Here is a 16,530-nt window from a genome sequence, read left to right as displayed (position 1 = left end):
TCACAAACGTAAAAGTGAGGTACCCCCACATGATCAGTTAGGGGCACCCCACCATTGGTCTCAGCAAACAGCTAACATTCAGCTGGCCTCGGGTATTACTGTGTGTGATATGCCATGTATCAGTGATGTTAAAGTCAACATGTTAAGTTGTACAGTTTATGCAATGCATTTTTATTGTGTAACTTTCTGTAATGTGATGCTGTTCTCCAAGCGGGGACGTTGGTATTTTCACCAGGGGGAGCGTGTAAGGGGGTCACCCCCGGTTCCCCTGATCTTCCTTTGCCCCCTGCCTTACCCCTGTGGCAGTGGGGGAAGGGGACGGCGACTTCTCCCGGCGGGCACCGCCATCTTGGTTGTGGCGCGAGGTTCGCGCAATGCGCAGAGGTTGGCCAGGGTAGCGGTGGCCATCGCCAGTGTGCCAGAGCTCTGGGAGGTTGCGCAGGCACAGTTAAGCGTAGCGGCGGCCATTACAGCGTCGCACATGCGCAGTAAAGATCGTGCACGCGGTCCCCATAGGAAAGAGCTGTGCCAAGGACTACAATTCCCAGCAGCCTCTGGGGACTGCACTTTCACCCTGGTCACAGGCAGCATTGAAGCCAATAGAGCTGGCAGATTCTCATGCTGCAGAGTTGCAACAATGTTGTGTGCAGACAGGGTTTTTTTCAGTTGCAGCACGTTGGGCAGTCAGAGACCGGAGCAGCCCAGGGAAGGAGGTAGGGTACAGGAGTCAGGGACTCCCTGTACTAGGCCAGTATCCCCAGGGCCCGAGATAGCTCAGCTCCCCAGTAAGGTGAGTGTTGCCAGGGGCAGCCCTCAGGTTAGGGACCCTGCCACTTACACTAGTGGGAGCTGGGAAAGAAAGGTTACAAAGAGTTGGAGTCAGGGAGCTGTGAGGGAAGGAAGGGGCGGGGAGCGAGTGCAGCTCCTGCGCCATATAGGTACCCACACCCCAGGTAGGCCCCAACTCCCCACTAGTTTAGTGGGTAAGTGCTTAGGGAGGCCCAAGATAGGGACGCTGCCCTTAGTATAGAGTGCTGCCTTGTCAGAGTCACGGCTGTTAGTGCTGTGAGGTCTGACAGGCAGGCACCTTGTTGCGCAGCACGTTGGCTGCAGCATCCAGTGAGCTACAGCTTGCTGCTGTAGGCGCTGGGACTCGTTAGGTCTTAGTAAGTACAGTCAAGGCTGGGAAGAGTTAGGGGAGTGGGGCAGGTTATTAACCCCGGTAGGCCTCTAGGAGTTTTCCCCAAAGCCACTTTAGGTTGCGGTACCACAGGGACAGGACCTAGGTTAGCGTTCCTGTCACGTTAGTACCAAGTGTTAGTTAGGGACTCAGCGGACGCTGCGGTTCCTGTAAAGCGGTTCGGACCCACGTTGGGGACTATTCCAGAGGGAGACCGCCCTGGCGGTCTGCGTACAAAGGAGTTCGGTTGGAGGATCAGACGGATTCATCACATGTCTGACCCTTTGCGAAGCCAGTTGCTGATCCGAGTACCGGAGTGCTCGGCAGGTACCATACAGTCATAAGTGCACCAACGGGCCCCTTAGTGTAACTGTGACTGCGCAGTCACCCACGTTCTCTCCAAGAGTGCGGGACATTGGGTGGGATTCTCGGGACACTGGGTGGGATCACCTGGTGTTGGGGAAGCGTCCTGCGCGACGCCGTAGGTGTCTCCTCTAGAGAGGGACACAGGCTATATAAAGGTATTGCGTGATATGTTATATTGCTTGTTAGTAAAGTCACTCGTTAATATATATATTCCCGTGTATGTGATTATTGTATTGTCTTGCGAGGAACCACTCCCCCTCTGGTGGGAGCCATCGCAGGTGGAGGCGCTGAATTGAGTAAGTGGTTACCCCTAGTATAATTGCCCCAGGTTCCCCGTGGCGGAAGCTCAGCCCTCCTGCGAGCCAACAGGTAATGCACCACACCTATGGTAACACCGTATGTTCCTTGCACCCACATCAGATCTGCGATTGGGGGGGGGGAATACCCGTTACATGTGTAACGCAGGATTAATTGTACATGTAGCTGTTGGTTTTCATGTTTACATGTACTTTGTGACCTCCCTCTTTGTATGACGTCCGCAATTGGACACTCAATAACATTAAATGTTTACATTCTACACGATGCATTACAATCACTTCATTATAAGTTATACACACATCTACAATAGTGACTCATTTTTAACACGATTGAAACATAATCAATAGCAAGTATCCTGATGGCATTACATTAGGCAGATGCACATTACTATTTGTTCATGGGAACATGTGACAAGAACATGCCCAATTAGACATGTTGCAACCTAGTTTGTCTACGTCATTGTCATGGTTGTATCCTAATGAGATGACTGGCTGTTGCGTTCAGAAGTGGAACATGAATTACACATTCCACAAATTCTTGAGAATTAAACGGTTCACAAAAATTAACATTGCATCATTCTCAAATATTATGATTGCCTGCTGAACACACCAAAATAATCCTTTTAATTCGTACTGGATAACCGTTTGCATTCAACTACTTGGATATGTTAATGTAACACCTTGCCCTTCATCAACTCACCTGACATCATCACATAGGTATTTAAAGGAGGGCAATTACCTGCGCATTGACAGCGACAGACCCCAAAATGATGCGAATGTTTATGAGACGGAGGAAGATTCTATTGGACGAGAGGCTAGCTCAGGGTCAGGATGTCACAGGCCAAGGAAGGGACAGGGACACAGACAGGGACAGGGACGCGGACAGGAGAGGGAGAGGGCAAGGGCAAGGACATGAGAGGAGAAGAGAGAGGAGACAAGTAGTGCCTCATCCTCGTTTGTACAGGGAGAGAACCATGTTAGATGGGATGAGTGAGGAGGAGATAGTAAGTCGCTATCGTTTGAGTTCAGCAGCAATCTTAGCTCTTTATGAAGAGATACGGGGAGATTTAGATTGTGTGACAGCCAGAGGTCGTGCAGTCCCTGGGCTTGTTAAAATGCTGTGCTCATTACATTATCTTGCTTCCGCGTCATTCCAGACAACTGTGGGCATAGTGGGCGGGGTCTCGCAATCTACATTCTCGCAGGCCTTTACCCAGTTTCTATGTGCACTCATAGACGCGCTAGGAATTATATTCATTTTCCTACAGAGCAGACAGGGTGGCTGGAAGTGAGGACTGGCTTTTATAACATAGCCGGGATACCATGTGTGATGGGTGCAATGGATTGCACCCATGTTGCCTTGATCCCGCCTAGTCAGAGTGAGCATGCTTACCGCAACCGTAAGCACTACCATTCCCTGAATGTACAGGTGGTATGTGATGCCACGATGAAGATTATGCATGTGGTAGCCAAATTCCCTGGTTCCAGTCACGATTCCTCTATCCTGAGAAACTCATCAGTCTTCCATGCTTTCGAAGAAGGCTATTTCGGACCTGGTTGGCTGCTGGGTGAGTACATATTATGATGTGTTAAGAAGCAATTTTTTTTTCTAAATTAATATTTAAGGTAAGAATGATAACTCAAATTATTATATTTTTTCTCACGATGGATTATAGGTGACTCAGGATACGGAATTAGGCCCTGGCTGTTGACCCCGGTGGCAAACCCTCAATGTGAAGCAGACGAGAGGTATAATGTGGCACATATATCTACTCAATCCATCATAGAGAGGACTTTTGGGCTTCTGAAAACACGATTCAGGTGTTTAGATAGAACTGGTGGGGCACTTCAATATAAGCCTGCTAAAGTGTCAGATATTATAATTGCATGTTGCATTTTGCACAATCTGGCACTCAGCAATACTTTAGAAACCGACATACGTCAAGGCTTGGAGGAGGAGCATCCCGTAAATTTACCAGCTGACACTGAGCAAACAGACAGTAGTGTTGAGACACGTCGGAATGTCATCAACACATATTTTTCATGTAAGCACATATATATATGTTCATAGTACTACATAGATGTATTCATTCATTGTAATGATAAATACATGTGTCCAAATAACCTTCACTTAGGAAACAGATGAATATGGCTCTCCCACCTTTATGGTCTCTGCTGTGTGGACAATTTAATGTGGTACTGGTATGTCAATCTTCAACAGGTTGTATTATACTTATGAACCCTAAAAGCTGTATTGTGTACGTGAGGAAAAAAAGTGTACAACATATATTTATAAGTAACATGTTTTTTTTGTTTATGCATACACAATAATTATAGTATGTCGATATCCAATAGCTAATGCAATATGATTACATACTTGTTTTATTTGCCTGTGTGTCACTATGATGTGTACAATATTGTGTATTGAAAAGCATATTAGACGTACAGCTAAACCCCGTTATAACGCGCCTCGTTATACCGCGATTCGGTTATAACGCGGTTTTCCCGTGGCTCCCGTTTTAAAAAAAAAAAAAAAAAAAAAAAAAATTTAAATTTTTTTTTTTTCATTTTTTTTTTTGCACACTGCACACACTCACTGCACACACACTGCTCATTGCTCACACTGCCACACTGCACACACACTGCACACTGCACACACACTGCTCATTGCTCACACTGACACACTGCACACACACTGCACACTGCACACACACTGCTCATTGCTCACACTGCACACACTGACACACTGCACACACACTGCACACTGCACACACACTGCTCATTGGACACACTGCACACACACTGCACACTGCACACACACTGCTCATTGGACACACTGCACACACACTGCACACTGCACACACACTGCTCATTGGACACACTGCACACACACTGCACACTGCACACACACTGCTCATTGGACACACTGCACACACAATGCACACTGCACACACACTGCTCATTGCTCACACTGCACACACTGACACACTGCACACACACTGCACACTGCACACACACTGCTCATTGCTCACACTGCACACACTGACACACTGCACACACACTGCACACTGCACACTGCACACACACTGCTCATTGGACACACTGCACACACACTGCACACTGCACACACACTGCTCATTGCTCACACTGCACACACTGACACACTGCACACACACTGCACACTGCACACACACTGCTCATTGCTCACACTGCACACACTGACACACTGCACACACACTGCACACTGCACACACACTGCTCATTGCTCACACTGCACACACTGACACACTGCACACACACTGCACACTGCACACACACTGCTCATTGGACACACTGCACACACACTGCACACTGCACACACACTGCTCATTGGACACACTGCACACACACTGCACACTGCACACACACTGCTCATTGGACACACTGCACACACACTGCACACTGCACACACACTGCTCATTGGACACACTGCACACACACTGCACACTGCACACACACTGCTCATTGCTCACACTGCACACACTGACACACTGCACACACACTGCACACTGCACACACACTGCTCATTGCTCACACTGCACACACTGACACACTGCACACACACTGCACACTGCACACACACTGCTCATTGGACACACTGCACACACACTGCACACTGCACACACACTGCTCATTGCTCACACTGCACACACTGACACACTGCACACACACTGCACACTGCACACACACTGCTCATTGCTCACACTGCACACACTGACACACTGCACACACACTGCACACTGCACACACACTGCTCATTGCTCACACTGCACACACTGACACACTGCACACACACTGCACACTGCACACACACTGCTCATTGGACACACTGCACACACACACTGCACACTGCACACACACTGCTCATTGGACACACTGCACACACACTGCACACTGCACACACACTGCTCATTGCTCACACTGCACACACTGACACACTGCACACACACTGTACACTGCACACACACTCCTCATTGCTCACACTGCACACACACTCACACACACTTACAGACACTCACACACACTTACGCACACACACACACACTCACACACACTCCCAAGCACACTTACGCACACTTACGCACACTTACGCACACTCACGCACACTCACACACACTTACACACACTTACACACACTTAGACACTCACAGACACTCACAGACACTCACAGACACTCACACACACTTACACACACTTACACACACTTACACACACTTACACACTCACAGACACTCACAGACACTCACAGACACTTACACACACTTACACACACTTACACACACTTACACACACTTACACACACTTAGACAGACACTTAGACACTCACACACTCTTACACACACTTACACACACTTACACACACACTCAGACACTTACACACACTCACACCCACATACACACACCCATATACACACACACACTTTCTCTCCCATATATACATACACACACACACTCTCTCACTCTACACAGACGGGGGGTGGGGTCGGAGCACAGGAAAGGCCGCGACCAGCACCACCACCCGCTCCCCCCCCTCCTCCCGCGCAGGCAGCGGGAGCGCCAGGGACAGCGGTGGGGAGAAGAAACCCCCCGCTACCACCTCCATGCAGGCAGCGGGATCTGAGGTAAGCGGCGACCTGAGGGACATCCCCGCTCTCATCTCCTGCCCCGCGGGCTGTCACGCGGTGACAGGGGGAAGCGGGGACAGGAGGGACATCCCCGCTCCCATCTCCTGCCCCGCGGCCTGTCACACGGTGACAGGGGGAAGCGGGGACAGGAGGGACATCCCCGCTCCCATCTCCTGCCCCGCGGCCTGTCCCGCGGTGACAGGGGGAAGCGGGGACAGGAGGGACATCCCCGCTCCCATCTCCTGCCCCGCGGCCTGTCCCGCGGTGACAGGGGGAAGCGGGGAGCGGAGGGACATGCCCGCTCCCATCTCCTGTCCCGCGGGATGAATATGCGCTAAAGCGCGGCGGCCATTTTTTTTCCTCGCGACCCCGTTAGTAACGCGGTGGTCTCGGGGTGGACCCCGAGACCCGCGTTATAACGGGGTTTAGCTGTATTACATAATTGGTTACATATCACATACTAAAGTGTCAATTCTGTGTGTTGCTTACGTTAATGAACATGTCCTGATAATCATTTAGATTCATTCATGTTTTATTTGGCAAAGTATATCACTCCAAGGACTGTTCATGTTATGTATTTATATTTACATCTTTAAGAAGATGTGCAAACCTCGATACAGGTATAGTGACAGGATGTATAAAGAGGACGACATGAAAAATATGTCTGATTAGTTATATTTTATTTATCTATTGTGTACGTTCATAAAATATGTCAAGGAGTTTTTATATAGCATATACATTGTTTGTCAAGTCACACGTGAGAATATAATATATAGTAGATTAATGTTTTTGCAGAGTGATAATGTGGTTAGCATATATCACATGACTATACTTATAATGATAGTAGAAAATTATAATTAAGGAATATAAGATCTAACTTAAGTGCTTTGCAACCTGATTATGATAGTAAAGTGCATAGTAAATATTTGCACAATAGGATTACATTAAGTAGTGATTTTTTATCTTCGCATCAATCATTTAAAGCTTTATTATATATTTATTATAATAGTTGTTCGCTAGTCGTCACAAGCATCTAATAGAACGATTTCCCATCTGACATCAAACATTGGTCCCATGTATTGTTCTGCGACATCTGTGAAATACAGCAAACACATGATGTTCAAAGATTGCACATTTATATATGTTTCAACATTACAACGCTTCACACATCTTGATATGATTGTGGATATGTACGCATAAGTTACGTATATGTTTAAACTGCAAGGATTTAAAAAAAGATACAGATGTATCTTATTTTTTACATAGCGTTGCTGGCATTACTCCTGATATTTTTGTTTAGGTGCCTGTATACATAATAATGTGCGCGCACAACGTATGTGTGGACAAAGTCTTAGCGCATGCGCAAAACGATGTGTACGCTGTGCGTTCAATACATGTCCCTCCATCGTGCTGATAGCAGTATGCATATCAAGGCTTAAACTTATGATAATGATGGGAAAAAAATTCACTTAGAAACACGTACATATGTAAACTTTGTAAACGAACGTGTGCCCACGGCAAAAACGGACGAACAGCCAATGAGCGTACAAAATATGTGTGACGTCATGTTAAGGCACTGTGAACTGCACGCAAACACACCTCCCATTGAATGAACATTGGCCTAGAGCGATTTGCACGCACCGCCCCAGCGACGCGCGCGCATGACACACTGCACAAACCGTAAAATAAGCTACGGCAACAGCGAATACAGTTTCACATGCACATGTCGGTTGGGGGTGGGGCTTGCATCGGTAACCTTTTTAAGGACGCCTTGGGACATTAACACGTTCCAACATCATATGTGGGCGTCACGTTGTTTGTATATGTTGAATGCTAAACAATGAGGTGTGTGTGTGTTTTACAGTTAGTGCAACATGTTGAAATAAGACTTTAAAAAATGTACTAATGTCGGATTTATGTCTCCCTCAACAATGTGTAATAATGGTTCGTCATTTAGTATATTGTTATAGGAGATAATGTATTTTTGCACGCTACATGTAAGCCTGTTAGCAATGTTAAGCTAGATCCAATCATTAGCGTTTACAATTGTGTATATGATGAATGTACACATATATTATTTGATTAAACGCCTAACGACATGTGTATTTACCATTCTTGTAGAAGTCACAACTGATTTGGCTGCATCACTTCGCTCCAGGAAGACACAACAGTCTCATCCATGGTTGACGCAACCGTTGAATCCTGAATCACACACATCTCCATTATGTTGTAATCTGGCTCTGCAGTGGCTTCTTCAAACAAGAGGTCCGGAGGTACGTTCATTTGTTGGTTGTTTCCACCTCCAAATTCGTCTTGCCCATATAAGTATTGATACATATCATAGTAGTTATGTCCATTTTGGATCTGGTCTTGATGAATGGGCGGAGCAGGTATATCCGCAGGCGCAACAGGCTGTGCGTCTTCAATTTTACTGGTATTAGGGAAATAGATGCTATTTAACAGAAGATATGTTCCATGTTCCATGGTCACTTTAAATGATGGAGCAATCTGCCAGAAGCCATATCATTCAGCTTGACCATCACGGACACGCTCAAAACATTTACTTGCGGATAACGTGAAACGTTCAGAAGTTTTAAAATTTCTTTCCTTGCCTGATTCTTTGTAGTATGGATATTTGTTTTAGATCAACTCATATATTTCCCCCACCGTTGCCTTCTTTGATTCGGTTGACTGGATTGCTTCTGAGATTAAATATTTGAATGATTTGCGTGGTTTGGTGTGCAATGTTGAAGCTCCTGCCATTTCTTCTCTCTTCAAGGGTTCTGTGTGTAAGTATAACGCATACGGATGTCTGCTGTATTTGGGAATACATGAATGTTATCTTCGCGGTTTGTTCCAAGGTTACAATCCAAACTAACTGTTATACGCCTAGGTTTTCTCCCACAAGAAAATGGTTACAATAATTGGCTGAAAGTCTTTATCTAAGATACACTTTTCACAGGAATAGAAACTTAAATTTGTCACTATGCAATTAAAAAAAGAAAAACAAGTGTAGTCATTTATTTTATATAACAATATGTGTGAAATCAAAACCTGTGGTATGATGAATAGATTTCGAATAACAGTTTGATTAAATAAAGCAAAAACATCTCTTTATTAGTCTGTTATGTTTTTTGCTCTCTGTTATTTGAAATTAATTTTTTTCTCTATCTGTTTTTCCTTTCTCTCTGTTTTTCTTTCGACATTATATATATATATATATATATATATATATATATATATATATATATATATATGCTATTTTTACAGTAAACTATATATATTTACATTTCATTCAACTATATATATCTAAATTTAAATCAACTATATATATATAATAATGTCAATCAACTATATATAATAATGTCATTCAACTATATATATATATATATATATATATATATATATATATATATATATATATATATATATATATATATATATATATAATGTATAATCTGACGGTGTTGTGAGCAAACAGGCCTTGTGTTAATGAGATATAAATGTGAGGACAATTGCTTCAATTATTGTATCAGTATGGGTGAGGCCCTAATTCACTCACCTGTATTAAACTTTTAATATAATTACAAGAAGGCCTACTTACACACATCAATGTTTTTACTTTAACACTTTATATATAATATATATGTAATGTGAATGAACAGTACATCCTTTCATTGCTGCAAAGAGGCCTTTTTTGCTGTGAAATAAAAGTTATACAGAGCTGACTATTAGGCCCACAAACATACGTAAACACTAATGTTAGTAACTTAAAATAGCTCTTAAAATAGTTAAAACAAGGCGTGTTTGCTAACAAGGCCTTAAATCTAGCAATTTCTATATCTATATATTGTAACCAAATATTACTGTATGTACATTTGAATGTCTTATATATACACACATACAATATATTATTATATATAGTTGATTGACATTATTATATATATATAGTTGATTTAAATTTAGATATATATAGTTGAATGAAATGTAAATATATATAGTTTACTGTAAAAATAGCATATATATATATATATATATATATTATATATATATATATATATATATATATATATATATATAATGTCGAAAGAAAAACAGAGAGAAAGGAAAAACAGATAGGCTGACCTGACCAGGATAAGTAGGGCCGAGCGGACCATAATGGCTCGTTATAAATCATCCCACGGGTTGGAGTACTCGTATGTCCCTGAGCCTCTTATGGATGAAATAGAGGAAAACAGAGGGAGGTGGCTTAGGGAGGCCATTGAAATGTATTTAGTCGGAAGAGGAAGTGCAGTGGTAGGGAAGAAGGCCGAGGAGCGGATAGAGCACTTAGTACGCATATGGGGCATAGGAAGGAACATTTAAAAACATAGGGTGACATATAGGCCCGAGAGGGGACTGCCTAGGCACTATCATGTCACGGTCCTGGACATGGGCGGTAGAGAGGTTAAGAAACCTGACCAGAGTCACTATTATTAGGGGGTACTAATGCATTACGCGGGTTCGTGGCGGGCTTGGCGGAATGTACTGTAGACATTTTGTTATGATACTATGGAAATTTGTATGTGAAGTTAACCTAAATTTGTATGTGAAGTTAACCTAATTATGTGTTGTGTTTCAGTGGTTCCTGGAAAAGGGTATACAAATTTAGGTCCCAGCGAGGACGATGGGATTCACCATGGGGAGAATGTAGCGGTCATGTAAAATGGCTACAGTCATCTCTCCTGCTGACAGTAAGGCCTGGTAAGTTGTGGGCATGCCAGCAGTAATTATGGAGGTTTGCCCTCACACCCTGGTGAGGTGCCCTGTGTATGGATGGGAGTGGTCACATGCTCTGACTCCATGGTTAGTGATGTCAGAGGTGTGTCAGCTTCCAGAGTGTACATAAGGCACAGCACTGTGTCTAAGAGTTAGTTCTGCCAGAGTTCTATGAGTCCAGTTCTGTTAGTAGTCTTGAGAGTTCTATTCAGTCATGAGTTAAGTACAAGTTCTAGCAGATGGTTATGTTATAGTAACTGAAGAGGAGACTGTGTCCAGGGACCTGGCACAGGGCAGAGATCCCTGAGGGGATAGGGAATCCCTATCTAAGGAGAAATACACCTTTTAAAGGGAGGCACTGACTGAACATGAGTGGCTAGAAATCTACTGCGAGGGGCAGCTAGCCCACTCAGGCAATAAAGATGTTCTCAATCACAAACCCTCTCGTGTACATGTGTGGAGTGAATGTACAGAGAGGAGCATCACGAAGGAGTTCCTCAACAGGATCATCCCCATGCGGACGCAGGGACCCTGATGAGGTGGAGGCGCTGCACTGGAACTAGGTGAGACTCAGCACACTACCTCAGCTGCCTGTCTGGACGGGTCCTCCCCACACACCATCATGCAGGAGACTCAGGAGTCCTGTTGCCAACAGGTGCACCACCAGACACTACCACACTGTAATGGGGACCGGTTAGACCACAGGGGCCAATGTGAGATTGGGTGGGTCAGGCCGGTTCAGAAATACCGTTACATTTGGAGGCGAGCTGCTGAGATCAGATCTGTCATCAGGACGGGCTCTAGCTAGGCACACTGGGAAACAGGGAGAGAGTCTGCTGCCACTCTGTGCTGCGTAGGGACGGACCTAGGGGTGGTCAGGGGGCTGACGGGGTATTGTCAGTTCGCAGGGACGACCTAGGGGCCTGAAAGGAGTGAGGGGTTTGGAGCCGGGCTATAGCTGACCGAGTCACCTTGAGGTAGTGCTAGTTGGTAGGACGCCAGAAGGGATAGCCTGTTAACATGGTCAGGAATCCTGGAGAGGGTCTGCGCTAGGCTGACCAAGAGAGGTAGACGCCCCAAGTACTGCATGGCAGAGCCAGAGTACTCTAGCCCATTCCAGACACTTACCATAGGGAGCACAGACTGGGTGGAAGGAGTTACAGCAGACACTGAGAGAGTGAGCCTAGCCTGAGGTAGTGCAACATGAGTCCAGCCTAGATCAGGTACACATGTGGTGGTGCATCTGAGCAATCTTTATTGTACTGGTGTGGAGGCTGCCCCGCAGAGCGGAGCCCCATGTACGATAATTGGTACGAGAGTGTGACAACCCAAAGAATGGAGGATCCGCGTGGTGCGGAGAACCCAAAATGGTGACCAGAGGCTGATGGGGAAGGCACCCGTGGCGTGCGCCCCACTGAAGAGCAAACTGTCGCTGAGTTGTCTTTAACCAATCTGCTCTGGAGTGGAGCGAAGGCCGTGGCTGCCCCGTTTCTGTCCTGTCTGGGACACATAGGAGCCACCCTTGAAGAGTGTGAGGACATTGTGATAATTGGGGGAGAACCCCGCGAGGAGAGCAAACAAACTGACTTTTTGGGCTTAAAAGGCAACCAAAATGGCGGTTCCCGCTTGCTAGGGAGACCGCATGGGCCAGTCGCAGAGAAAATGGCTGATACAGAACTTGCAAAGAGCTGGCCGGGAATGGCGTGAACAGCAGAGCCCCGCCCTGATGGGGGGCATGGCGCGAAAGCTACGGCTGCGCCTTCATGGACAGTGACTCACTCGGCCCCTGTGCTGAGTCAACCGCTTAGTCTATGGGACCCTCCCCTGATTTCCACCAGGGGGAGTGACTTTCAATTATGGCCTGTGGGAATGCACCCACTGGGCCCAGGGACTGATATCCAGACGGCGCCACTACAAGAAGTAGTTCCGGCCGCGGAGGTAACGTGCAAAAAGGAGGGATATTTTGCACGAAAAGCAGCAGCTAGGAGAAGGCGGGAACTAGCCGCGGCCCAAGAATTCCACTCTGATGAAGAAATTGGCGCGAAAACGCAGACCGCGCCCACCAGGACTGAGAAAGGCGCAGCCTTAATTAAGGGGCATGATATTCCCCTGTGAGATCCGCCCATAATTGCAACCCCTGGGGGCGGGTTCCAGCTATGTCAGCGGAAGGAGGAGCCGAAGCAGGAAGTGGCTGGCCCAGAAGCTTCTACTGGTCAGTTGCGAGGAACCACTGACCTGGAGAGACCCATACTGAAAGTGGTCCCTACTAAAAGAATGGCCTGCCCTCCCACTGTGGGAATTATGGTCTCCACCCAGCCCTACTCGGTAGCTGGCGGGGTACTGGTGGTCAGGGTGGCTAACACCGAGACGGTGGTCGGGCTCTGCCTACAATGCGGGCTGCCCGGAGGCACTGTCAACACGGCGGCACGTTGCCCACATTGCGGGACATTATATTTGTGACCCATGCCCACATTCATACCTATCCAACCTGCTGACCCCCCGGGGGATACGGCTTAGCGCTCCGCCGAGTCCCCTGGCGCACTGTGGATCAGCCGTGCGAGTCCCGGAGAAAGGGGACTGGAGTCGACCAAGTCGGCTGGGTCAGTATCGACCGAGGCGGTCGGGTCGCTCCCCGACCGCGCAGAGAAAAGACTTTCGCCACGCTCGGTGACCCCGAGATCAGGGAAGGGAGATTACTCCGACGAGGATCTCCGTGAACTAGCGGTGGCGCAAGTGGGATCCAAGAGGGACCCAGGACGGACGACACCCCGTGGGGTGAGTGGCAGTCTGGAAAACAGGGCATCCCCCGCAGATCGGCGAGCCGAGAGACGGAGTCCCGCCGTCCCAGGACCTGGCAGCGACGGGAGAGAGACGCCAACGCCCCTGCGGACTGGTAAGAGAAGCAGCCCCATCACTTACCTTGTCCCGGCAGACAGCGCAGCGGAGGAAGGGCCGTGCCAGGCCCGAGGCGCACGTGGAGAGACGGCATCACTTCCGGTGAAGACGACGGCGGAGCTTCCGGATGTCGTCTGTTAGGTCCAGTCTACCTGACCAGACCTTAGAGCAGGCAACTTCTTCTACTCGACCCGGGGAGATTCATCACGCAGCTGCTATATGCTTCTGGTCTCAGATATGATAGTCGAGCTCGGAGAAGCAAAGATTCAATGCACACAATGCACAATGATTTCTTTCCTCTGTTTAATATGTCATCAAGGCAGTTCTTTTATACCCAAGACAAGGACAATACATCGTGTGTCAATTTCATACATCTGTTACAAATTCAGTTCCCATGTATAGATCATACATCTAAAATGACATATATCATCTGGCCTAAATTAGTAGAAATAGGGATCAAAGGTCAATAACTACTAATGGGGTCAGAAACAAGACTAGTGATCTTGTTTCTTATGTAATAGATATCCTGGGACATCTGGTCCACAGCTAGAATACTTTTACCATTTGGTCTCTGAGAGAACAAAGCTTGACGCATATTTATTTTAACCTGTTCAGTCCCTGAAAAGAACAGAGCTGGCAGATACAGTTTTTAACCTTACATCCCCTCCTTTTGTTCTGGAAGAACAATCCAATCGACCAGTCCCATTTATTCTTCTACACACCACTCAGGAGAGGAAAAACTCCAAGGGAGAAACCTCTAAGAGACCATGGGGATGCAGAAACCTATCTCTTTTAGGTACCTCGTTTGATAATCAGAGATGAACATATGGGTGGTTGACGAGTACCAAGACTATTGGTATTTCTCGCTCTCACTGTGGGAAACATATACATAACTGTAGAGCTAGAAGCAGAAGCAGCTTTCTTTTGGCAAAAATAGAGCTGATTACACTTTTAGCCATCTGAATTAACATATACACACAAAGTAATAAACTTGCGATTGCCATGATTCCATAAAGAATTTTCAATCCCAACGCACCTAGCCAATTTCCAAGACCAAATGTCCAATCGAACCCTTTTGGTTCCTCTCGCATTCTAGATTGAATTTCTGGTAGAGTGTCCATGTCATGATGTATACTTTTTGATTGGTCATCAATATAAACACAACATTCTTTACCTACTAACTTACAAACCCCTCCTTGTGCTGCCAACAGATAATCTAGTGCCATACAATTTTGCAATACTGTTGCTCTAATTTGTTGCTATTTGCTACTGAGTCTTAAAATAGCATCTTTAGTATCGTTAAAAACGGCATCTATATTGACTACTAAAAAATCCCCTTTTGCATATAAATCATACATTCCTAAAAAGGTATTAGACCTCCCGCAACTCTCTTAACTGAGCTACTTTTAATAATTAATGCCTTTCAATTTCGTATCCTTTGCTTAGGTAGGGGAAACATTATTTAAATTCTATTTCTGAGCATAAGTGGGGGTTGGTGTGGGTTAATATTTCCTAGGAGCGACTGCCCAACACATACATCTTACATACTACATTTACTCAGAATATCGGAACAGACAAAATGGATGCCATAGTCAAAATGGCTGACTTGTGATCCTTTCCTTGTGGTTGACACACACCCTTCCCACCTTCCTCATATCCAATCTTCTCAGCCCCCTCGTATCCTTTAGAGACAGTCTTTTTAAAGAACAGTTAACCATATCATTGTCCTGCCGGACCAAAAAAATAGACCCATAGTGCATAACTTGATTCCTTTCTGGCCATTGTATCGGCCCAGTTGATTTCTTTTTTGGTCTCTTCTTCAGGGGGACTGCTGACATTTTCATCACCAAAAAGAGACATAGCATCGGTGGGGGGGTTGCAACACACTTCTGGACCCAAGTTTTGCTGTTCATAACACAGAGAGTAATGAGTAGGACAAACATACATACAAAAACATCCACTAGCTTCGCTCCCAGCGAAATAATCTAACCACCAAGTCCCAACAAATCCCAACCCTCATCTCTACCTTTAAACACTAAAATCACTTTCCCAAATAACATAACCTGGTCTAGTTGCAGGATAATACTTTATCTATCCTTCTATCACAGAGTCAATAACTTCCCTAGGGCAAAGTCGTATTTCTACTCCCTTCGTAACCAGTTTCTTTTATATATATATAGTTCTACAAAAATCTTATAGCATCTTGTCTTTTTCCAAGGGGTTAAATATAACTCTCGTGTTCCTGGGGTGCAACTTATTGGGTATGGATAGTACATTGGGTTACATTGCACATAAGATGTGGGCTTTGTTTACCAGGATTCCATTATATAACAAGAAGGTGTGCATATAT

At 45.8% G+C, this 16,530-nt stretch overlaps 1 protein-coding gene and 1 long non-coding RNA gene across 9 annotated transcripts in view; both read left to right on the top strand.

The window, feature by feature from the left end:
* The window catches only part of LOC142466770 (uncharacterized), a 616,011-nt gene that overhangs the window by 522,776 nt on the left and 76,705 nt on the right, over nt 1-16,530 (top strand). The window lies entirely within an intron of this gene.
* LOC142466766 (uncharacterized) overlaps nt 1-16,530 on the top strand; it is a 45,406-nt gene that overhangs the window by 15,670 nt on the left and 13,206 nt on the right. The window contains exon 2 of the long non-coding RNA XR_012788213.1: nt 8,649-8,800. This is a non-coding gene — a long non-coding RNA (uncharacterized LOC142466766). The remainder of the gene's footprint in view (nt 1-8,648; nt 8,801-16,530) is intronic.

The sequence above is a fragment of the Ascaphus truei genome, chromosome 15 (assembly GCF_040206685.1).
Source record: "Ascaphus truei isolate aAscTru1 chromosome 15, aAscTru1.hap1, whole genome shotgun sequence".
NCBI lineage: Eukaryota > Metazoa > Chordata > Amphibia > Anura > Ascaphidae > Ascaphus > Ascaphus truei.
Note: the sequence above shows the minus strand (reverse complement) of the source record. Positions and strands in the feature narration are given on the sequence as shown.